General features: G+C 35.6%; 1 long non-coding RNA gene across 1 annotated transcript in view; it reads right to left on the bottom strand.

The window, feature by feature from the left end:
• Positions 1-6,011: 6,011 nt before the first annotated feature.
• Positions 6,012-26,138, bottom strand: part of LOC141374824 (uncharacterized) — a 287,992-nt gene continuing 267,865 nt past the window's right edge. Inside the window, exon 5 of the long non-coding RNA XR_012381965.1 lies at positions 6,012-6,853. This is a non-coding gene — a long non-coding RNA (uncharacterized lncRNA). The remainder of the gene's footprint in view (positions 6,854-26,138) is intronic.

Raw genomic sequence — 26,138 nt, 5'->3', positions numbered from 1 at the left:
AGGGAATGGAGGGGCTCCTGGGTGGCTGAGTCAGTTAAGTTTCCAACTCTTGGTTTTAGCTCAGGTCATGGTCTCAGGGTTATGAGATCAAGCCCTGCATTGGGCTCCACTTTAGGCATGGAGCCTGCTTAAGGTTCTCTCTCTCCCTCTCCCTCTGCACCCCTCTTCTTAAAATAAATAAATAAAAATAAAAATAAAAATAAAAAGGGAATGTATCGTAAAGGAGGAGAGAGCAAGAAATTAAGTGGAGTTAGGTAAGAGTTGATGATATCAAAGAAAAAGTTACGGATTTTGAAATCAAGGAAAGTGCCTGGAATTTAGACATATTTTGGAAATTAAATAGGATTACGTGGATGACTGATATGAGGTGCAAGAGAAGAATAAAGAATGATGACTACAGTTTTGGCTTGAGCAACAGGCAGAACACTGGTGTCATTTATGGAAGTAGAGATCGAGGAAAAGATTTCATAAAGAAGAAATTATAAATCAAAGTTTCAGGGTTGAACACATTGAAGTTGACATGTTGTGAGACATTCAGCTAAAATGCCATAAAAGTGAAAGAAGAATAAGCTTCCTTCTGATTTCTATAGCATCCTGGTGCAATCTTATTATTAGGTAAACAGAAGAACTAAGAAATGTTCTGGTTAGATTCTGAGCATGTATAGAAGTGACAGAGTTGAGGGGAGAAATAGTTATCAAAGTAATATAGAGTAATTACCAACATAACCAAAATTTGAAGCTCAGATTGCCTCTCTTAGAAAATATTCTTTCTGGGATGCCTGGGTGGCTCAGTCAGTTAAGCGGCCAACTCTGGATTACTGCTCAGGTCATGATTTCATGATCCTGGGATCAAGCCCCACCTCTGGCTCTGTGCTCAGCAGGGAGTCTGAGGATTCTTTTTCTCCCTCTCCCTCTGCCCTTTCCCCCCACTCCTGTTCTCTCTCTCTCTCTAAAATAAATAAAATATTTTTTTAAAGAGTAAACTATTCCTTCCAATTAAACAGAGATTAATGCATGGAAATATTTTTAAGGTCGCAATCTAGCAAGCAACTGACACAGTCAGCTATAAGGCAAGAGAAAATGATCATTCTAAAAAGTAACTGGATAACATGTAAGGCCAACAAAGTATCCAGTATCAATATTTCATGATGTGCCCCAGATATAGTCATAGTTCCATATCAACATGTTATTACAACCTGACAATGCTAACAATAACAAGAGGTTTCTACCAAGGCTTTAGATTCTGAGGCCTAGATAAGAACAAATAAGTTATTTATCTTAAGTAGCTGGAAATAGTACAAGCGATTTTGAAGGAGAGCTGAAGTATTACACTTAAGGAGGGAACCTGGAGATCAGAATCAGTGAAATAATAACACATGTCACACTTAGGAGAGGAGATGAAATCATAAACAGAAAAATAAAGTTAAAACTCAGAAAAAAAATAGAAATCAGATGAAATGAACAGCCGTAGGACATTTACTATTATAGCTTTGAGACACACCTGCCCTCCTCCCCAGCAGTCATGGCCATTTGTGAGGCTAAGGGAAACTAGGAAAAATAAGGCAAAGCCTGTTCATAGTAATTTGGGAGTATCTATCAACTGAATAATACCCATCATGTTCCTCAAGCTCACCTCAAAGGGATATATTTTGATCAAGGTTTATGTAACATATAGAACTATTGTTTGTGGAGTTAAAGATTCTTTATAATTCCTTGGCACATGGTTCCTTTGACATTTTGAAATACTTTGGACCTCCAAAAATCACACTTTCTCAAAGATTCTCTATTATATAACTTTTACATGTAAGAGAAAAACATGGGTTCTAATCTGGTAAAGCTGAAAGATGGTGTCCTGAAAGAATGAGATCAGTGGTTTTTCAATTTTTACAGCCTGCTAGAATCAATTGGGGAGCTTTTAAAAAATATGAGTACTTGGGTTCCACCCATACAGAATTGGAATAAATCAGTGTGAGCTATGCTGCTATGGCTTAAAAACTCCTGAAATGGACTAGTGAAATAAAAGAAGATTTCCAAGCATTTAAAACATATTGTCTTGATAGTAAGTCAAACACTTCATGCAAAATAATTGTCCAAGAAAGAATTTTGAAGTGTTTCTTGCTTGTCTGCATTGGTGTACTATTTTCAATTTTAGAATTAAAGATCTAAAATCTTAACACCTTAAACCTGGAGGCTTGTCTTTCCGTGAAGGCTGCATGATCTGGAGTGTACTACGTCAAGTTAAATGGGACCATGAACAAATAAAAAGATTTTTAAACTCAAATTTGAGTTGTGAGCAAGGGACGAAGGAGAGGAAGTTCTTTTCTTCCACTTCTCGTTTCCTTTTCCAATGCTATATAGATAAGAAGTTGAAATATTATAAATTGGCCAATATGAACAGAAAAAACCTGAGTAGAGGTGCAAAAACACAAGAAGATTGATTTTACACTGAAGATACTACTATAAGACTGCCTAAAAGGAGGGCTTCCTAAGTCAATGTAAAAATTCAATTAGATGGGTGGTTGACTTCTCAAAATGGATTACTGAAAAAAAAGAAAGACTGAATCTACATTGGTGTTATATAGAATTTGCAGAACATTCAGAGACACTAATGCTTTACAAAGAGTAATGCACTGTTGAGAAATAAACACCACTTCACTTTGTCAATCCTAAGCTGCATGGAGGTTCCCCTTTTAAGAGGGAAATGGGCACCCATGGCTTACGCACATGCAGGCCACATGTGTATGATTACAACCACTTTTTTTTTTTTCCAACTGTCATATACACACAGAAATGTTTAGATTGAGTGTTACTAGACATACGCTCTCTAGATAAAAGCAATTTCCTTATATTCGAAAGTAAAGATACAGGGGAAATCTGAATAATTCAGTCAAAACAACATATTTATTTAAAACACAGGCTAAGGGGCATCTGGGTGGCTTAGTCTTTAAGCTTCTGCCTTCGGCTCAGGTCATGACCCCAGGGTCCTGGGACTGAGCCCCGCATCAGGCTCCCTGCTCAGCGGGAGGCCTGCTTCTCCCTCTCCCACTCCCCCTGCTTGTGTTCCCTCTCTCACTGTGTCTCTCTCTGTCAAATAAATAAATAGAATCTTAAAAAAATAAATAAATAAATAATAAATAAATAAAACGCAGGCTAAGTTATAAAGTAGAGACCACTGGATCAACAGAGTTCCTGTTCCTAACTAAGCCACTAATTATATATGCCTTTAGGCAAAACTTTAAACTCTGTAGCCTGGAGAACAATTTTCTCAACTAAAAAATAAACACCGTGAACTAGAGGACTTTTAAAATCTTATCCAACTATAAAAAAACAACAGGAAATTGTAAAAGGGGAGGCATCATGGCCCAGGTGTTGAGGACACTAGTCTTATCTCTACCGCTATAATTTCTCTGACCTTGAGCAAAGCATTCATTCATTCATTCATTCCACACACTATGTTCAGCTGCCTGCTATGCCTGAGCAGTATGCTAGGTACTGGGATTTAATAAAAAAATGGGGCCAAGAATCTTGCTTTATATAATTTACATTGTCATAGGAGAAAGAGACTAGAAAATAGTTAAGATAATTACCAATTTGGACAGATTTTTAAAAGGCAGCAAATAAAAGGGAACACTCCGAAGGGAGTCTCTCTGAGGAGGTAACATGAAGGAAAAGAAAGAGCCAGCCATAGGACAATCTAGGAAAAGAACATTCTAAGTAGAGAGGGCAGACTGGGCCCAGGGGTGGGAAAGGTTTGTCACATACTGAACAAGAAAATCCTAATGTGGGCCTCAGTTTTTCTGTGTAGTAAAATGGAAGACATGAGCTACATCAATGGCTTTTACTAGGAGAGCTAGGAAAATACAGATCCCAGGGTCTTGCCCCAAACTACTGAATCAGACTTTTGGAAGTAGAACTAAAGAGCTATATGATTTGAAATCTCATTTATCCTGAAGTAGGAGAATTACAAACTAATTAGATTTAAATCTTTTTGGTCTCTAAAATTTTATGGCACTATAAATAGTTATCTAATTCTCCATTTAAATAATCACATATAGATTGCATTCATTTTATATAATTTTTTAATAAGACAAGGCACTAAAAAGGAATAAACCCTGATGCTACAGGAATTACAAGATAATGATTTATAAATTGTTGTATCAATGCTTTAATGCAGGGGGAAAAATCAAAGGCATCTAAGTATCTACATGCTTACATTCATTAGAAGGGAAAGTTTAGAAGGGTATCTACAAGTGGACTCTTAGTATGTAGTTGAGTGCCTGGCACATGCTAGTTTCTCTACTCACAGCTGTTGAATAAAACAAAACAATCTCGAAACCAAATCATAGAACAATTCCATTCATTTGCCCAAATTCATACTGTGTCAGAGGAGGTAGATTAGAAGAAAGGCACAAAGACATCCAAATCATCCAACATCTTGGTTTGAAAACTGAATCATGAAACTAAAGAAAGTCAATCTTATTTACTGGCATTATTAGGCATGTTCACCTTACTCATCAGTATAACAGAAATTGTACCTCATAGATTATCCATCATTCAAAATGTACATACACAGCCTGACAGAAAGAATTTGGAACCAATGTATTTATCTGAAGAGTTTATATTAATGCTTGGGATTTTGCAGGACACTTGAGGGAGTAGGGAAGGGGGGGCAAACAAGCAAACAACAAAATCCTTGACTTCAGTGAACTGAAGTCAGTGAGCAAACTCCATACTACAGATGAAAAGATAGAATTTATACTCTGAAATTATATTGAGCAGTACAAAATTAACAGCTAACGTGTATGGTATAGGAAATGCCACAGTTTCCATGTTTAGGAGACTGTGAGTTAACACATTTCTATGGATATACAATATGGGGCTGGGATTGATGTATCTTAGGCAAGCAAGAATGTTCTAGGTTACTTCGACCCTGAAAAGAAATAGAATAAGGCTGTTAATGATGTTCCATGTTTGACCATTTAGGGTATAAAACAATATTCTTCAAGTTACTCCTATCATATTTTTAGTAAATTTTTTTTAATTTCAGAAGGAAAATATTTACAAAATTAGTGTGACCCATATGCTTTTCTATTTAATAGTTTATATAAGACCTATAATATTACATATATAAATATAACTAGCTTCACTAACTTCCCTAGAACAAGTGTTCTACCTGTCTTGGAATCATATGCTAGTCTCTTAAGTGTTCTATTGTGTATCATTCACTCATTTCCCCCCTCTTTTCAAGACAAAAATGTAACCTTTATTTAAAAAAAAAGTTTCTAATGTGTCATGTGATCAATAGATATAAGTACCTTCATTTTTTAAATTAGTCTAAGGCTATTTGCCTTTTACTGTTGTATAAACAGGGAATTGAAGGGTAAAATAGTTAAAACTTAATGCTATAGTGCTAATGTGGCTTTTAAATCACGTCAGCTGCAATCACTGCATTATAATTAACAATTTATTGAACCAGCAATAAAATGAACATCACATTACTTCTTAAAGCAGCAGAATAAAATGCCTAATAAATAGCATAAGCCAGACAAATTGCAGAGTAATAGAAATTTTCTTAAGATTTATGGTGTGCAGAAAGATGGATGTGCTATTAGTAGGAGCTCCAATACTTGACAAAATTCTTTTACAAAGACATTGTTACCATGCATGTCAGAGTTCACAAGTCTAAGTGGTTTATCCAAATTTCAGCTCTCTGCTATTACAGTGGAAAATACTCATTACAAGGTTTTGAAACTGCAAGCAATGTGTACATTTGCCAACATTCAAACTGCTACTGCCAAAAAGATACTAAAATATTTTATAAACTGTCAAATAACAAGTCTGCTAGCTTAATCTGAGTCTATTTTATACTATACAGACTGTAAAACTATTACATTAATTCACTTCCTGCAAAACTTTTAAAGAGCAGAGAACAGCCTATGGAGAAACTGAATAAAATAACTGCTTTTTACCTTCCCAAACCTTGACAATGTCCTACTTCTATTGGGGAACATCATTGTTTTCCTGAAGTGCAATCACACTCCCCTTAACAATCAGCCATACTAAAAGAATCTATGAAATAAAGTATCAGAAATGATCAGATTAGAGTCAAGCTCCTTGTCTCACCATTACAAACGGAAGAGATCAATGAGAAAATGAGACGTTTTCGATGTTTCTGGTAAAAATATGTTTTGTGATGCTTTATTTCTGACATGGAGATATTACATGATGAGGGAACAAAAGGCAAGCTGAGGACAAAGCAGAGGCTGACACCCCACAACACCCCCAGATGGGATATATGTGACATTCCTCATGTACTCTTGGCTCACTCCACCGAACCTCACCTATATTCCAAAACGCCATCATTACATTCACAATTTAGAGTAAAAAATACGATATTTTTATATTATCTGATAATATGCACAGCAATTAACAATGCTTCTTTTAAGGAATTTATTTCTAATATTTTATTTTTAAATTAGTAGTAGTAGTAATAGTAGCCATGGTAGCATCAGCTCTACTAACATGCAGAGAGTTGGTTCCTAATTAGTTTGTTCTATAATAAGGATCATGTTTTCATACATAAAATGAAATGTATTCATCAAATATTTTCAAACATCCCAGGTACAAATTTACATACTTAAAGTGGAATGTATAGTAATACGTATACTAATCACTTGCCAAAGATGATTATTGTAGGGGCGCTTGGGTCGCTCAGTCCTTAAGCATCTGCCTTCAGCCCAGGTCATGGCCCAGGGTCCTGGGATCGAGCCCCGCATCAGGCACCCTGCTCTGAGGGGAGCCTGCTTCTCCCTCTCCCACTCCCCCTGCTTGTGTTCCCTCTCTCGTTGTGTCTCTGTCAAATAAATAAATAAAATAAAATAAAAAAGATGATTACTGTAGTTTAACATGACAATTTCTAATGATGTGTTCTTTTTAATAGCAGAGGGTAAACTATAATTTGGTCATTTTATTACATTATAAGAGGACTGATACCAATAGAAAGGAAGACATAATATAGGGGACAAAACTAAACAGAAAAAATTTCCTACATTTGGAAGGATGAACTACACTGCTAATGCAATATGCTAAAGCTCTCATCCATTTCATATTTATTCCAGTTAGATCATTGGAACAAAGGTCTACTGCTTGCTTTGTACCCATTTCCTGGTGCCTAGAAGAACTAGGGCATATAGAGGTGCTCACAAAATACTTGTTGAATGAATATTTCTTAGTGAGGTAATTCTCTTTAGACTTCTCATAATTTAGCATGTCTTGTGAGCAGAGGCCATGATCTTTGCTCCAAACTATTTGCATAGCAAACAGTCTTGGACGATAGAAATAGTGGCACTCTTAGGGGCAATGTTTACCATTCAATACATAAGATGAATTTCCCTAAACTCATGGTTCCTCTACTATATTGCAACCACCTGTGTGTGCATCTTACACCTGGCCTTCTTCACAGTGTACTGTGGAAACTGGGAATAGGGAAATTGCATAAGAAAATTCTGGTAGTCAAGCTTCTGTTACTGCTTTGAATAGTAAACTCTCTTGTCTCTGAATTAGGTGCCTCCTGTTTTCTAGTATCCCTGAAACTGTCACAGCCTAAATAGTTAATTTGCAAACCTTTCACAGATCCTGACAATTTTACAGAGAAGACAGATTAAAAATATTTTTATGAAAATTAAGCCTTGCTTAAAATCTTTACCTTAAAGTCATTAAGTATCTTACAATTTTGTGGGTTAAATAAGTAAACCGCACATATGCAAATAATACAGAACAAAGAGAAAACATGCCACAAGAGACCTACAAAGTGCCACAGGATATTCAGAGGAGAAAATTACCACATGTTGGGTGATCAAGGAAGCTTCAGAGAAGAAATGATATTTAAGTTCCATCTGATGAGGGAACAGAAGGCAAGCTGAACACAAAGGCAGAAGTTTACACCCCACACCCCCGTCCCCCATGGGATATATACGACATTCCTCATGCACTCCTGGCTGCCCTAAAGCTAAGGAAAGAAAAAAAAAATAGTTAACTTGCAGAGATCACAATCCTGCGAGACAGGAGTCTCCCTCAGTTTACAAATGCTTTAGCAATCTACAAGAACATTCTATCAATGGGAAGGTAGAGACAATTAAATGTCCTTGTAACCTGCAGCCCATTGACAATACTTGAAGTGGGCAGAGTATAATGCTCCTCCTGGAAGCTCCTAACTATCTTCCTGTTAATGACTTGCTAGAGGGAAAAACGACCTTAACTTGACAATGGCAAGGCCTCAGGTATCCTGTGAGGCTTCTTTAACATATGAAAATCCTTTTGAAACCTCCCTTTTCCTTACCTCCCCCAACTCCCAAGTATATAATCAGCCACACCTCATATACCTGGGGCAGCAGCTCTTTCTGACCATGGGTCCTGTACCCATGCTTTGGGTACTTAACAAACCACCATTTTGCACCAAAGACATCTCAAGAATTCTTTCTTGGTTGTGGGCTCCGGACCTCACCCCACTGAACCTCACTTATATTCTAAAAACCTATCACATTCTAGATGTGCAAGATTTTGAAAGATGCATATGAAGGAAGAAAGATAAAATGCCAGCCCCCTCTAAAAGATGTTTTCGTGAGAGAAATGTCATAAGCAGAGAAGTTTGGAAAATGTTGGCAATGGAGGGTGTCTAGTTGGCTGAAGAGTGGTAAGAAAAGCGGAGAAAAGGTTTGGAAAAAGAGGTAAGGTAGTTTGGGTAAACTGTAGGAATAGTTTAAGCTGTTTTCAATAAATTTTGGAAATAATTTGTTTCAAATATTATATATATACATACATATTATATATATACATTTGTGTGTATATATATGTATATATATGTGTAAATATCTATATATATTTGTATCTTTGAAGATTAGAGAACTGTGTCTTATCTACCACCATGGAACAAAGTCGAATTGAGATTAGAACTCATAGCCTGTGGTCAAAAGCCTATTACTCTATACCAAAAATCTTTAAATTTATTTTATTTTCTCTTTTTTAACTATGCAACTTTGTGCTAAGTAGAATATTAGTAATTAAAATAATAAAAAGTTGATAGAAATAGGGAAATAAGACAGATACATATGCAGTCTTCTCTCTCAAGCCCTTACGCTCCACTTCCCACATAATTTTTTGGTCTCTGAGGTAGACAAATGGAGCAGGAGGAGGGTTCTTTACCTCCACACTTGTTATTTCTTGTCATTTTGATTTTAGCCATTCTGACAAGTATAAGGCAATATCTCACTGTGGTTTTGATTCACATTTCCCTGATGATTAATGATGTTGAGCATCTTTTCATGTATCTGCTGGCCACCTGCATGCCTTCTTTGAGAAAATGTCTATTCAGGTCCTCTGCCCATTTTTAAATTGGATTTTGTTGTTGTTGTTGTCCAGTTGTATAAGTTCTTTATAATTTTGGATATTAAACTCTTATTGGATATATCGTTTGTAATTATCTTCTCCCATTCAGTAGGTTGCCTTTTTTACTTTGTTGATAGTTCCCCTGGTCATGCAGAAGCTTTTTATTTTGATGTAGTCCCAGTAGTTGAGTTTTGTGTTTGTTTCCCTTACGTCAGGAGACATATCTAGAAAAATGTTGCTACAGCCAATGCCAGAGAAAGTACCACTTGTTTTATCGTCTAGGGTTTTTATGGTTTCAAGTCTCACATTTAGGTCTTTAGTCCATTTTGAGTTTATTTTTTGTATGGCATTTTAGAGTGGTCCAGTTTCATTCCTTTGCATGTAGCTATCCAGTTTTCCCAGCACTGTTTATTGAAGACTGTCTTTTCCCTAGTGTGTATTTTGCCTCCTTTGTCATAGATTAATTGACCATATAAGCATTAGTTTACTTCTGGGCTCTCTACCCTGTTCTATAGATCTATGTGTCTATTTTTTGTACTAGTACCATACTGTTTTGATTACTACAGCTTTGTAGTACAGTTTGAAATCTCGGATTGTGATACCTCCAGCTTTGTTCTTCTTCCTCAAGATTGCTTTGGCTGTTTGGGATCTTCTGTGGTTCCACACAAATTTTAGTATTATTTGTTTTAGTTCTGCCCTAGCAATGTCCTAAATTGACAATTCTTAAATCACATTCATTTGCCTTTTGGAATTCTGAAAAGGAACTATCAGTGCCCAAGTGCCAAAGTCTAGTTCAGAGGACTGGTACCCTGAGGATAGTCATAACTGATATATTCCCTTTAAAGAATAAAAGTCTGCAACATGCTAGTATTCCTTGTTTGGATCTAAATTCTGACCCTGAATTCCAGTGCCTCATTTTTTAACTTGGATTGTTTGAAAAAAACTAAAGAAAATATATCAGCCTGCTCTTAAGTATTGCATACCTATATTCCCAAATTATGTTCAAGAACATATGAGAAAATCCCACAACATCATCTTAAACCATTCAGACCAACCAAATGCCAGAGCTGTAAAGATTCTGGAGTTTGGTTAAACCCTGATCAAGTTGCTCAAGTGATAAGCTAATTTCAGTTAGTCAGATGTGGACCCTTTTAACCATCCAATTATTGGGAGATATCTGGTACAGGATGAAAGAAACATTACATGATGTCAATAACTCACATTTCTGTGCCCATGTAGACATCACTAATCAATCACAGGACACTAAATTGTTGGGTTTAGATAAGGTCTTAGAGTCCTTTAGTCCACACCTCTCCAGGCAGCCACTACAAATCAAATAGACTTGGCAGCCCCAAAGAAACCTATCTGCCATCCTCAATCTAGTGGCATACTTCACCTTTCTAATGACCTACACTACTGTGAATAAATTATCCTAGGCCAGTGGCTTTAACAGCTACTTCCATGCTACTCTGAGAATGGAGATATTTCTGTAAAAGCTACAAAGCTACCCCTTTATAAATTCAAAATTTTTACTAAGTTCTGTCTTCTACCTTTCACTTTCAGTCATTCCACTTACCAGCATCAGTTTTCTAACCAATCTAACCAGATTGTCTTTTGTTGATGATTCCATCAGGAGAAATCACCTGGATAGTCTACTCAGAAATAAATTTGACTTTTCCTCCAGCCTGCCTCTTGGATTCTCCTTTATATTCTTACTGTATAGAACATAGGCAAGTAGCAGCCTTCCATCAAGCCTGAAACACACTCGAGGGGGAAAACAACAGCCCAATTGTTAATGCATACGATTAGGAGAGGGCAGATGAACTCCAGGAGAAGACAAAGGGGATGGGCTGAAGGGGCACCATATTCATAACCATATTCACCTACTCATGAGGCTGACAACAATACCTCTCATTAAAAGTCTTAATTTACAAAGCAGGACAGATCAGTTAAGGGTGTGTGTATGTGTGTGTGTGTGTGTGTGTGCACATGTGTGCATGCACATGTGTGCATGGTCATTTATATTACAAAAATACATACTCTAGAACTCCCTGCATTAAAATCCCAATTTGATTTATACAAAAGATTTATGTATGCATAATTTTTAAATACACACACACACACACACACACACACACACACCATAACAGGCCCCTTATCCATAGTTTCACTTTCTGCAGTTTTTTGTTTTTGTTTTTGTTTTTTTTTTGCAGTTTCAATTACCTGTGGTCAACCACGGTCTGGAAGTAGGTGATCCTCTGGACATACTGTCAGCAGGTCAATAGTAACCTAACCTTACATCACAGTGACTATGTCATGCATCTCACTTCATCTCATCAATAGGCATTTTGCCATGTCACATCATCACAAGAAGAGGGTTGAATATAAGCTAATACTATATATTACAATATAATATTATTTTCATTTATTACTTATATTTTATACATTACTTGTTTATATATTATTATGAAGATAATACTACAATACAATATTTTGAGAGAGGTCACAATTATAAATTATTGTTATAACTTTTATTCTCAGTTATTGTTGTTAATCTCTTACTGTGCCTAAGGTATAAAATAAACTTTCTCATAGCTATGAATGTATAGGAAAAAACATAGTATATGTAGGTAATATCACAGTTTCAGACATGTACTGGCCATCTTGGAACACATCCCCCATGGATAAAGGGGGATTTCTGTACACGAAGTAAACATCAGTGACATGTCAAAATAATTATGCATATTTGTGAACCAGGTATCCCTCTTCTCAGAGTGTCTAGATAGCTGAAAAGATGTGAGGCTATCATTGCCAAAAGCATTTATGAATGTTCTTTGGTTGCAGGCAAGAGCTTTAATTTTATATTTAAGCTAACAAGTTTGCTAGGGCTTTTTATTTAAAAAAAATGCATTTGTATATTTATGTATTGTGATCCAGGTTGACCAGTTTTCCCTTTGCATATTGAGTATCGTGATCCAGGTTGATCCATCTCCTGAGACCCTCATAATACACCTCTTGTGTGTGGTTCTATGACCAATTCATCTCTCATTACTAGATCCTTCACAAGTCTAGTTCAACTAGCATCACTTTTGCCTGGATATATTCCAAAACCCAATAGCTAATAAGTGTTTCCTCCATTGTATTAAATAATAAATATGATTCATAATTGATTCTCATGAACCTTCTAGACATATCTTCTAGGGAAATTTCAATATTTCAGAAAGTGACTGGCATGGTTGGCCTGTACACTTTCATTTTTGTCTTATATTTAATAAATCATTTGCTTTGCATTCTGCCTGACAACGTCCTGAAACACATACACCTACAACAACAGAGGTCTTTAAAATGTGCCTTCCTTTATCTGTGTTAAGCCGTATGTCATCAAATGGTGTGAAACATAGGTAAAAAAGCAAAACAAAACAAAACAAAAACCTCAGGGATTGTTATGGTTCTGTATGAATGCTCAGAAAACTTGTGTAAGTGTAAACTTGTTGGTGTGAGTAAGCGATGACTTAGCTTAGGTTGACAAGTACTTACATACACCAGGAAGCCAGATGTGTTAAGATAGTTAGGAAGATGAGGAAATGAGGGATATCTCATGTAGCCTTCAAGCAGTGGAGCCCTCTGATTTCATACTGAATCTACAAACTAATAAATTACAAAGAGAAATGACATATCTTTCTTTTTGTTTTTATATTTTACTGACTTTTAGACAACGTATTGGGAGACAGGATAAGAACACAGGGCATCGGGGCTCCTGGGTGGTTCAGATGGTTAAACACCTGCCTTCAGCTCAGGTCATGATCTCCAGGTCCTGGGATCAAGCCCCACATCAGGCTCCCAGGTCAGTGGGGAGTCTGCTTCTCCCTCTCCCTCCACCCACACCCGCGCTTGTGCACACTCTCTCAAATGAATAAATAAAATCTTAAAAAAAAAAAAAAAAGAACACAGGGCATCAAATACATCTCAGTTTGGGATTCCTTCTGTAATGTTCCTACATTTTAATAAAAAATGCCCACGGCAAACATGTGGCAAGTTTATCAGATGGATGCATTTTTAAAATGACAAGCATAATTATTTATCCTAAATCATTTGCCTAATTGATTGGCAATATGATATAGTTGAAAGTTCACTGAGAGGAATGGAAGTTTGGTTCTGTTTGGAAGACTATGTGCTTTGGGTCAAGCTGACCAGTATTTGACTCACAAGTTTGCCTTGATTTTTCATTTAACTATGTGAATATAACATAACTATTATTTTTTTATCAATAAGTATCAGAATTAAATGTGATGATATGAATTAAGTGTCCAGCTCACTACCTAGTATTTCAGGTTCACTATAAATGTTAGCTTCTTCTTTTTTTTTTTCTTAGTCATGTTTCATCTTCTATAAATCACTTCACCTCTCTGTATCCATTTCTTATCTTTAAAAAGCAAGAGCTTAATCTGGATGATCTCAAGTTTTCCTCATATCTGAAATTCTATGATTTTATGATATATAACATTGAGTGGATGTGGTCATTTAAACAGGGGTTATAGCAGGCAAATAGAATCAAAGTATAAAGCCGTGTTATGAAAGATAATGGTGAATGATAAACTAAAGAATGTATAGATCTTCCTAAAAACATTAAAAATTTTTAAACTTTAAGACAGTGTACCTATCCAAAAAAACACACCCTTGGGTCAAGTCTCAATACTTGGCTCAAGGGTTTCCAATATCTAATCTAGAACTTTTGATCTCCATTACCCATCAGCACCCCAGGCTGTTGACAGGGCTGCCAGAAAATGGATCAATTGTAATTTTAAGTTAAACTAATTAGTTACAGTCTATGCAAGAATTTTTCACGGAAGTCAGCATCTCTGGGAAAATACACTTTTGAACCTACCTAGAAGAGTCCAGATCAAAAAGGGAGAGTTAGGAAGACGAAATCAGAAGAGAACCAGCAGAATTCTTTATTCTAGTTATACTGTGCTTTGGCTGTGAAGAAATGACCTCTCGGCTTCCTATCGGGAATCATGCCTTTATGGTAGGTACCTTTTCCCCCTCCCTGCCATGAATATGTCTGAGAAACTGCAGAATAAAAATGCAAAGTAACAACTATATTTAGATACACTCCCACACAGACTCTAAAGCTTAATATTTCACTGAACACCACATGGAAAAACTGAATTAATATCCATAACTCTTCTACATCACTCATGCGTCAAAGTTCTGTTGTTATAGATTTCTCTGGCCTATATAGTTGCAAAATTAGCTAACAACAGTAATCTTTCTTTAATATAACATTCAATTGTACTTCATAAGAAAAAATTCATTAGATTTATTTCTCTTTTGATTCTGTATATTCACAGAAGTTTCATTGATGTTGCAGTAAATGACAAATTTCTACCAAATAAAAATTAAACATGAGTGATTTTTGAACAATTATTTATAATCAAATTCTAAGTATCATAAGATAATCATAAGATCAAAATCATTTATGATATAGTCTATTCTCAACTCTGTAACCAACTAGTTGTCACATTGCACAAATCAATTCACTTTTCTGACCCTCAGTTATCCTCTATATAAAATGAGATTATTAGTGGAAGTGACTAAAGTAACTTTAGAAAGGTTTATTCTGATTCTTACATTTTGTGATTCTTAGTGGAACATATGCCAAAATTAATCACTGAACAAAACCTAAAAATTATTTGCAACCATACAAAATTGAGGAAGGCTAATGTGTTGATAAGCAACAGGAACTTGACCCCTCATTGAATTGTATCTTCATGTAATTGAATGTTAGAATATGTCTTCTTATGAAATGAAAGGCAGAAATATTAAAATGTAGCTTAAATTGGAAAAAGGAAATTTCTAGAAAATATGCACCAAATGTTTTTAGAAATTATCAGTGGGTGAAGGTACACAATAGATTTTTTTTCCCTCTAAGCTTTAAATATCAATTAAAAAATGATTTAGCCTTAACTACTAAAATTAGTCTCAAGTCTGGGGAATGTTTAGAGTAATGTCATTGATAATATGGTTTACATTATAATACAAATAAAATAAAATGTAAATGATTGTAAATTAAGCCATATTTCTTAAAATCATGTTATTATTCTATATTTTCTTGATTTAATGCACAATGGTAATGAAAAAAACAAATTTGAACAGTCTTTTTTCTGTGGTATCCTGGGGTCAAATTTCTAAAAAAAAGGGATGAAACAGACACTAAAATTCTAGCAACACAAGGACTATTCTAAAACTGCTAAACAAGTCTGTATGTGGAATTTTAATGGTCTTTTTTTTTTTCATTAAGGCACTGCTTTAAATGGATAGCAGTTTTTGAACATCAATGTTTTCTTATTGAATCACATATTATGGTAGATATGCAAACAAAATTCTCAGTGTCATATCAAGGAACCACATTCATAAATTCATTGATTCATTTAATAAGCATTTGCTGAGCACTGTAACCCTTCACAACATTGGGTGTGATAATATCCATGAGCTCTCTTAAGTTCCTGCCCAAGAGATTTGTAATGTTTTACAGGGAGAGTGTCCTGACAATGCCCAAACAGCAGTACATTCTTCCCAAAGAATGATTTTTAAATGTCCCTCCCTTTGCCACAGCTCAAAGGAGAATTCTGATAAATGGCAAAGAGAATCAAGTAGCAAATAGAACAGTGATATGTCCTAGGAGAAAAAGAGAAAGAGAGCCAAAACAGCTCTCCTCAATTTTCTTTCATTAGTAATGGAGGAAGCCAAAATTTTGCAGAGAATATTAAAAGAAAGCAAACGTAGCATAGAAATCAATCTATTAAAGACCTAGTCATGAAAGATCATTCTTTGAGCAAGTGAATAAGCAAAGTCTAAGACAGTTCCTGTAATTATTAATAAGGTCCTTAAAACAAGAAGCAGGCAATGCAGCCCAGATGCCATAGAATGGCATGAAACAAAAGATCATTTAAATTGTACCTTGACATGCTCTTTTTTCTTGAGATGAATTATCAACAGATCTTTAGTGATAGGAGGTAGAAATTTATAACAGAATAGAAATGAAGAGAGAGAGAGAGAGAGACAGAAGAGTTTAGGATCCATTTTTTTTAAATATATCATTTTGTCAACCTGATAAAGTTCCATGTTACACCTACTGTCATGACTTTATAAGTTCAACTAGACAGAACTTCCTGATTATTATAGTAAAGATTCTGGTGCCATGAATGGGTAGATCAGGCATATAGTACCTCTTATTGAATCCAAGAAGTTGGGAAGGAACATGATAAGATTAAAATGGCATTTTGCAGTATTTGGAGGGATGATATAAGAAGGCTTAAATTTTGTTTTATCAATCAATTCTCCTGAAGAGAAGCTGCTGCCAGGGCTATATACTTAAAAAAATCATAGCAAGATGATAGAGATTTTTCATTTTATTATTAAGCTGGCCAAGGTCTGATGATCATGACTTAATCTACTGTTTCACAACCCAAACAAGAGTCCCTCGCTCAATTTACTTAACCAGCTACGTGAAGGAAGTAAGAAAAAGAAGAGGGAAACATGGAACTGTGTGGCCCTTTGGAATATATTTATCTTACTCACTGGTTACTGTGATCCAATAATTTTGCAATGTCACTCTCCTCTTGGGATTGGCATGAGCAAAGGGACAGAACTATTTTTCCTTCTCTTCCTGCTTTAAAGATCCAAATTGATGTATTGTGATGCTTTAGCATTATAGCAAACAGAACAAAACTATAATACACAGATTCAGTTTTACAGCTAACTTAGAGATGATATTCAAAATCTATGTGGTGAATTAATGACAGTATCTTCTATGGATTTCCACTCAACAAGATACATTAAATAGAAGAAGGATTTAAAGTAACTGTATCATAGTTGACTTATTTCAGGGTATCATCAAAGTATTATTATTATTATTATTATTATTAGGTAATTATAATATGGATGAATGTTGAATTAGCTTCATTTTTATTTCTGCTATGAACTTTCAGGTAATTTAGCAAATTAATATGTCTGGATTAGTTTTTTTTAATATGCTCAGTCTGACCATTATTCTCTGCAACAGGAGATCCCAAATGTTGGTCCATGAATCAACACTGGAACACGCATAAATGAATCACCTGGAAGACTATAAAATATAATTCTCAGGCTCTATCTTGAGTATATCTGACATAGCATATCTGTATTTTTTTTTTTAATAAAGATCTCATGTGAGTCTGATGGGCTGCCAGAATTAGGACTCACAGATATAGGAGCTTCAGAAGACATGTGTCCTGACCTCATTGACTTGATACTCCTACAGAAAACACAAATTGATCATATATCGAAACACTGGAACAGGGGTGCCTGGGTGGCTCAGTCACTTAAGCATCTGCCTTCAGCTCAGGTAATGATCCCCTGATCCTGAGATTAAGCCCTGCATGGGGCTCCCAGCTCAGGGGGAGTCTGTTTCTCCCTCTCCCTCTGCCCCACCCCACCACTCATGCTTTCTCTCTCACACACACTCTCTCTCTCTCTCTAATAAATAAATAAAATGAAATCTTAAAAAAATTGGAACAAATAAAAATAAGCTATAGTATGATATACCATCATGTTTAGCATAGACAAGTGCTTAGGAATTCAAAGTGAGGTCAGCTATGATCAGGAATGGCTGCTTAGCCTAGATGGAAGTGAGGTTGGGTTCTGAGGCTGTTTGTAGTGCTGTTTGAGGTGGGAATGGAAGAAACTTTCATGTTAGAGAAATAACAGAACTGAAAGTCTGAGCAGAAATGGATATGAATGTGTTAATGAGGGAGTAAGGAACTCAATCTAGATGAAGAAGAAAATCTTGTTTGATAGTTTAAAGACCTTGAAATTCAGACAGTGATTTAGATTATATGGTAGGAGGTAGTATTTGAGGAAATGAAATTGGCTAGTTTATAAGGGCAAATTCCAATGTTTAAAGCACAGGGTCATGAACATGTAGATTAAAGGAAAATAATTTAATGACTGTAAAAATAGAAGTGTGGTACAATTTTCAGATGAGAGAGAGGTGATAAGAATAGGTGACTGGTTTTAAAATTTAATAAAACAGAGGTTATAGTTTTAATATAATAGCCTATACATTTGGTTAATAATTTTTCTCTGTGGTATTTTATTTTTAAATGCCGATCCCTCCATTTTTATGTTTGGAAATTTCCAAAATAATATATTTAAAAATGAGTCTAGTTTGCAGTCTAGTCAAGAGACAACACAGACACCAATAGTGGTAAGGAAGGTATCAGAGGGAGCCCAGCCTGCATACACTTCTGAGAATATTGTTAGCATGCCTGAAGAAAGCAACATTGAGGAGAGGCAGTCTTACTCCACCACCCCTCTCACATGTCCGTGCAAGACCTCTGGAAAAGAAGGGGCTTATGTTATGTTATATCTCTCTCCCTGGTTGTTGTCAGAAGCATGACTTCGAGAAGCCAGAAGAGCAGTTGCTCCTTCACACATCCTCCGGATGTAATTCCCAAATTATAAGTTGTATCTTCCTAAGGTTGGAACGTTATTACCTCTGAGGACGGGATAATTTCTTGGAGGAAAAAAGTAACTGCTTCTACCAGCTATCTTTCTTAGATTTACATTACCATCAGAAACTCAAATATTCTTGTGTTTTCTCGTGGTATGGAGGATTTCTCCTACATGGTTGGGGAGTGCCAAAGTTTTCTGAACTCACAGGTTGTCAATGAATGGGTAGGTCCCCATGTGGTTCTGTTTTGTACACTCTTTCTATGGGAAACCCCAAAAGGGAAAAAATGAATTTTAAAATTGAGCCTCAGATTCTTGTTTGATCCATTTGCAGAGAGAAGATCTGTTTGAAGGATCTTGACATTTTGGATACTCCTTACTCCCTCATCCCCACCCTAAGGGATTTATCACATTATTCAGTGTCCCACACAAAAGCTTAAAGAAATCATCTTACACGAGCAACCATTAAGTATTCACTGTAGTTTTTCTCAGAAAACTCTTTGACTAAGGAAATATTTATTAAGGGACTAATATGTGCCAGGCACTGTTTTAGACACTTGGGACACATCTCTGAACAGAAGAAACAAAGATTCCTGCCCTCATGGAGCATCTATTCTATCAGAGAGAGGATGGCAACACAGAATAAATTAGCTGCAAGTTCACAGGCAGTACCTATTTTTCCTCAGGCTTTTTATTGTGAAAGTATTCAAACACAGAAAAGTTGAAATATTTTTACAGTGTGCACTCATATAGTTCTTTAACATAAAGATTCTTTAACATTTTGTGGTCTTTGTTTTACTGCACGTGTATCCATGTATCCATTCTTCTGAAGATAGACTGAATACCACACATTTGGGTGCACCATTAAAATGTTTTCTGACCCAACATTAAAAAATGTTCTTTTTAGTAGGAGATATAAGAGTAATGACAATTTAAATTGGAGTTATAAGATAACTGTAAACAATAGCACAAGAAGACTAATATAGAAAAGCAAGAGAGGATATCAGTTCAGGTCTTACATTAAGAGTACCATCCAGGTCTACAAATGTGGTCTGGCCAGGGCAGCAGCCATGAAGATGACTTCCACAAAGGGAGCAGGAATACTGCCAAGAAGTCAGCAACAATCCCCTAAGTCTGCCCACCGCCCCCCTCCAAGGATAGGGACAAAAATTAGAGCATGCTTCTGGGATCTAGGGAAAGGGAGTCTTTTGAAATTCATCCTAGAGGTTTACCTTTGAAACAGATGTTCTTAAATGCTGAGCAGAAGCAGTGCCCCTGATAGAGGTAAATGTAGCCAGGGGGGGTCAGACAGATCTGGCCTATTAGTGGGCAATTCTGGATTCCCAAAGCATAAAGTTAGAATAATAATGCTTACCACAGGGAACTACTGTTAAAAATTACATAAGATAAAACTACTAGATGATAAACAATGCTGAATAAGTAGTAGCTATATTAATATTATTATAACTTTTACTAAATTCCCGTAGAAAAATCATATGGCTACTGAGAAAATAACCTACTGATGCTTAGAGGTCCCTGAAGAAAAAGTATCCATAGAAAACAATTATTTTAAGGATAAAAGTCATGGTTAATGACTGGACCACAGCTTCAATTAGATTGGGATAGAAAACTGCCCCTCATTTAATGGTTATGGAGGCTTCTGCCAATGATTCGATTTCTATAAACTTTGGATTTTATCTGTAAAATATTATCTACTTCAAAGTTCGCATTGGGGGCGCCTGGGTGGCTCAGTTGGTTAGGCGTCTGCCTTCAGCTCAGGTCATGATCCCAGGGTCCTGGGACCGAGCCCCGCATCGGGCTCCCTGCTCAGCGGGGAGCCCGCTTCTCCCTCTCCCTCTGTCCTCTGCTCATGCTTTCTCTCTCACTTTCTATATCAAATAATAAATTTTAAAAAAATCTTAAAAAACAAAGTTCACAATGTATGGATTAAATGATATATGTTGTATCAGAATTATGTCACTCTGCCAATAAGAATTCCCTAAATAACATCTATTACTCTAGATATACTCTGTTAAGTGATATTGATGCTGTGTCACCCTGTTAAGATTGTCACCGATCTCTCATTAAGGATACAAACTAATTCAGCTTCATAAAGGGCAGTGACTGAAATAATACAATGGGCACTGGGTCATCAGTGTTTTAAGGGAGGTGACTCCTGTTTTTAATTTTTTTTCATCCCAAAGGAAAATTAAATCAGGATATGTTCTGAGAACCTCTAGATAGATTTGACCACATTCCTTTATAAACATTCAATCTTAGATTTATTTTGGAAAATTTTACTTTATGTATATTACCTAGAGTTTAAATCTATAGACATATTTCATTTGGCACCAAAAGTTTTTAAAAATTGCTTTGTTCAATTATGTCTGGTTTGCTTATTTTTTCTTAAGTTATAGAAATAAATTAACTTTCAAAGATCTAAATTGCAGGACATACTATAGTGCTTTGGTGGTAGTGTTAGGAGCAAACAATCATCATTAACATCTTTTTCACAGATACACACACACACACTCGGAATTATTTTCTTTAGTGAAATCTACTTTTCTCCTTACTCTATCAGAAAAATTATCACAAAACTTGAAAATAAACAATGAACATACACAGACACCCTATGTGCTCTTTTGGTACAATGCTGAGCTTGATTTTCTATTAACTGTCTATTTGATAATTCTTTAGGGGCAGAAGTAACTTATAGATTGTGATTCAGAAGGTTGCAAATAGTTGCTATCTGGTGGAACAGAAAACCCCAAAGTATAATTCCCTTAAAGACATTAGCCATTTTTGGGATGCCTGGGTGGCTCAGTCGGTTAAGCGTCTGCCTTCGGCTCAGGTCATGATCCCAGGATCCTGGGATCGAGTCCCGCATCGGGCTCCTTGCTCAGCAGGGAGCCTGCTTCTCCCTCTGCTTGTGCTCTCTCTCTCTCTCTCTCTCTCTCTTTCTCTGACAAATGAATAAATAAAAAATCTTTAAAAAAATACATTAGCCATTTTTATATATAATTTGCACATTTATCATAACATTACTTTTTCTCAAATAGCTTTTGAACTAGTTTCAACATTTTTCTGGTTACCTCCTGAATTAATAGGTTGAATAAAATCTTTGCTATAAGCTATTTCTGTATTTTCACAACTCATACTTTTTAGCCTCTTGAAAATCATTCTTTAGCACCTGTACATTCTCATTACAATGCCACCATATTCAAGATCTAAGCTTCTCTGTTCCTTTTCAACATAACCTGAAGACTATGTTCTGGTAACCCCTCATGAAGCCTATCATAGAACCAAAATTTTGAGAAACTCAAGTAGTCAAATAAATAAATACTAGATATAGTGTAAGACTGAAAAGATACTCTGGGTGGAAAAACACATCAACTTGTTTTACTCAAATAATCTAAAATAAATATAAAAGAAGATGCTCATATAAAAGCATAGATTCTGTTATCCAGATTGCTACTTCCATTCCCATTTTCTCTCTCCTGTGCTACCGACTCAAATTTTTAAAAGTTATCCTTAATTCTCCTCTGGTATCTCAATGTACAACTATCCAAGTTAATTATTTTCCATTGGAAAAAAACAAAACACCTTTTTCTCAAATTTCTAGATTAGTTAAGAGCATTCCCCAAGTCACTCAATCTAGAAACAAGGACCTCAGCCACATTTGTTCATGGAGCAATTATGTATATAGTACACACATGTGCAGTGTTTTAGGTATGTTGGTACAAAAAAAAATAGATATTGAAGAGCTGCAGATATCGAGATCCGTATATACTATTTCTATTTTAAAATTATTAAAATTAGTATTTGAAGAGAATATTCAAGATGCTAAAATAAAATATTAAATAATTCATGGTGGGAAAGTAACCAGATAAGATCATCAGAAAAGGCCTCTCTGAGGTGGTAACATATGAATGGAAAACTAAAGGAGAAACACACACACTTGTTCAGTTCTGGACAAACATGAGCTTGAGTAAAGTTGTATATAAAGCTTGGTGTGGCTAGAGTTTAGTGAATTAGAGAAATGCTGCTAGGAGGGTAAAGAAATCTATTAGGTGGTATATATGAACGCCATATGGCTTTCAAAAGCAGTTTATCAGAAAATCTCTTTCTGAAAATCACCAGTGTGCCTGACTGACACTGTTCAAGGTGATAGGGATACAATAATGAATTAAAAATATATATAAGATAAAGTCCCAAATCTCATGATGTTTATAGTATACTCTAGAGAGACATTAAATATTTATTTCTAAATAATCAGAAAATTATTAAGTGTGTAACTTTCCTCCTTTGAAAGCAGACATACACACACACACACACACACACACACACACACACACACACACATTGTCCTCTACCCAAGCACACCCTCAAACATAGCCCCAGGCCTTCCTAACAGGCAATCCACTCTTTTACAAACAGTCTTGTACTACAGGAAAGGCCACCTCTATTCCCCATACCAGGAAGAGTATCCTTATAGTCTCAGTCATTCCTAGTGGTCTCTTTCTCTCGCCAGATTGTTTTATAACTATGCTTGGAATACAATTCTAAGCAAGACCTAGGAAAACTGGCTGGTGAGCTTCTCGGAAATTTTCTCTTACTGTAGAAAAGACACAAGGAAGAGATAGTCCTTATTCTGTCTTTGGAGACTGTCTGGATGTGCAGCAATTTGTAAATGGACCCAAAAGAGTCACAGAAAAGCTAACATCACTCTCTGTTGCACTTCTTGTGTTGTGAAATAGATTTCCTGAAGTCTGATGAGTTAGGGTTTTTGACGGCTTTAAACATCCTAACTCAAGGCTATTATTCCTTATGTATCTGACTCCCAAATAATTATTAAATAAGTATATCTCTTTCTCTTTATTTCCACTATTTTGGCTCACATCCCTATGATCTCTCAGCCTGGATTATAGAAGAAATACCTATTCTTGATCCCGATATAAATCATTCTCGAATAAAAGAAAAGAAATATTTTGTTCCCACTACTCCTCAGCTCACAGTCCTCTACTGGCTTGTTATTCCTTAAAGAATAAATTCCAAATGCCCAGCAGAGTTCTAAGGCCTTGCATTATCTGACCCAATCCTTTCTAACTTCCTCTCTCATCTTTCTATCTCCCAAATTCTTCATTCCACCTACACTCCACTACTGGTATCCCAATATCTGATTTTGCTGATAATAGTTGTAGTAATGATGATCCTTGCTCAGCAGAGTATTTCCTGAGGATAAAATCCTGATGCTAAATAAAATATATCAGCACTCTAGGGACTCCATGATCAAAGCCAAGAAATCAGAAATTATAAAATTTAAGCAAAGAACAAACCTAGGAAGTAGGTATGATAGCTCCATTTCCTAGTAAGAAATAATGTTAAATAAAATTCTTGACTATGTAACTGATAAGTGGCAGAGCTAGAATATGAATCCAGATGAATCTGTTTCCAGGCAAACAGTTGTTTGCTACACCATGCTGTTTTCCTAGAACTCACACACCTCCTATGAAATGGACTTACCTGTTCATAAGAAAGATTGTAAAACTATTGAAATCCTTAGAAAAAGATAATGTTATGGTATCTATTACATATTGTGGAATCAAAGGAGGTTTGCAGCTACACAGTGTAAATGGTTGCAGATGGCCCCATGCTGGCATAATTACTGTTCTTGTCTGTGGTCAATGTTGGGCATCTAACATGGCTCATGAAGGACATGAACAACAAAAATTGACATCTCCGCTTTATTGTATCAGGGCCATCAATTTGTTCTAGTCTCTAACTTCTCTTTTGCTGTAAATTCTTATTCAAGCCAGAGCAACATATATCAGAATTAAAGAAAGAGAGGATTATTGCTATTCAAAGTGTGGCCTGCAGATAGTAACAGGAAACTTGCTAAAAATGAAGAATCCATATCTTTCGAAATGGAATCTTCATTTTAAGAAATCGTCAGGTGATCAGCATGTACATTAAAGTTTGTTGAACACTAATTTAGAGATCTGAAAGATGGCTTAGGTATTCAGTAGATGAGCCTTCTTTCTTTCCCTAAATCCTGTCTTAAAAAAAAAATACCACTTGCTAGGAGCACCTAGGTGGCTTAGTTGGTTAAAACTTCTACTCGTATTTTCAGCTCGGAGAGTTTGCTTGAGATTCTTTCCCTCTGTCCCTCCCCACACTCGTGCTCGAGTGTGCACTCTCTCTCTCAAATAAATAAATAAATCTTTAAAAAAATAAATACAATACCATATGCTAACCTCTTTTGTAAAGCTAACCTCAATTCTAATACTCCTTCAAGATAGGTAACATGCTAATTATTCAAATCATAAAATAAAATATAAAATTTAAGCAATACTTCATTTTCATAAAAGAAATAAATGAAGCAAACAAAAAGAAATCAGTTTTGTGGTTTATCACATAATGTATTGCCTGGTTATATTTTTTTTCTATTCTGTACCTTCATTTTCCCTGAAATTCACTTTTATATTAAGACTAAACCTATGCAGAGGTAGTTTAAGGCAGAAGGTGTCCTCATTTGGCCCACTAGAAAAAAAGCAAGAAATGTCCCCTTGGACACGGGTATATCAATTCAAATCTGTAACAAAAGATTAGCTAAAAGAATTTCACTATAAAAAATCATGAATTTTATATCAATATTTTCAACATCACTGTATGTTCAAAATAGAATGGTATGTAAATGAAACCTTATTTTATTTTAATATCCAAAACATATTTTTCCCTCATAAGACCTGTGAAAAAAAGAACAAATTCCCATATGCATTGTCTGTAAGAGGACAAGCTCACATAAGGACATGTAAAATGTGTGCCATTTTGGCTGTGACTACCTAAGTAATGTGACAGGGAGGATAAAATGTCCCATTTCCTCCCCACAATATTGACTTAATACAAGCTGCTTTCAAATGTGTTCCCAGGGCTTCAATATGCAAAATATATGGAATTAAATATTTTTCAGCTCTTTAGTCCATGCAAATAAAAACATCCCGCAGGTTTTAGCTTTACATACCTAAGCAGACTTTTGTTCATTTGGGAGGTAAGTATAAAAGTAGGAGATGGCACAATTTTAACAGTTCATGGTAGGTGCTGTTTGTTGGGGAAAATACTGTCTGTTGTTAACCTGAATCAGTCCTTCAAAGTAATCAAACCAAATAAATTCCTAGAATATACCATAAGAGTAAAATTGTTTTCTAATCTTCACTGAGATCCTATTCAATAAAGCCATTTTCTTATCAAACTATAAATTTGGG

This window comes from Callorhinus ursinus, unplaced genomic scaffold (assembly GCF_003265705.2).
Source record: "Callorhinus ursinus isolate GAN/ISIS: 27379988/994484 unplaced genomic scaffold, GSC_fseal_2.0 scaffold2, whole genome shotgun sequence".
Taxonomy (NCBI): domain Eukaryota; kingdom Metazoa; phylum Chordata; class Mammalia; order Carnivora; family Otariidae; genus Callorhinus; species Callorhinus ursinus.
Note: the sequence above shows the minus strand (reverse complement) of the source record. Positions and strands in the feature narration are given on the sequence as shown.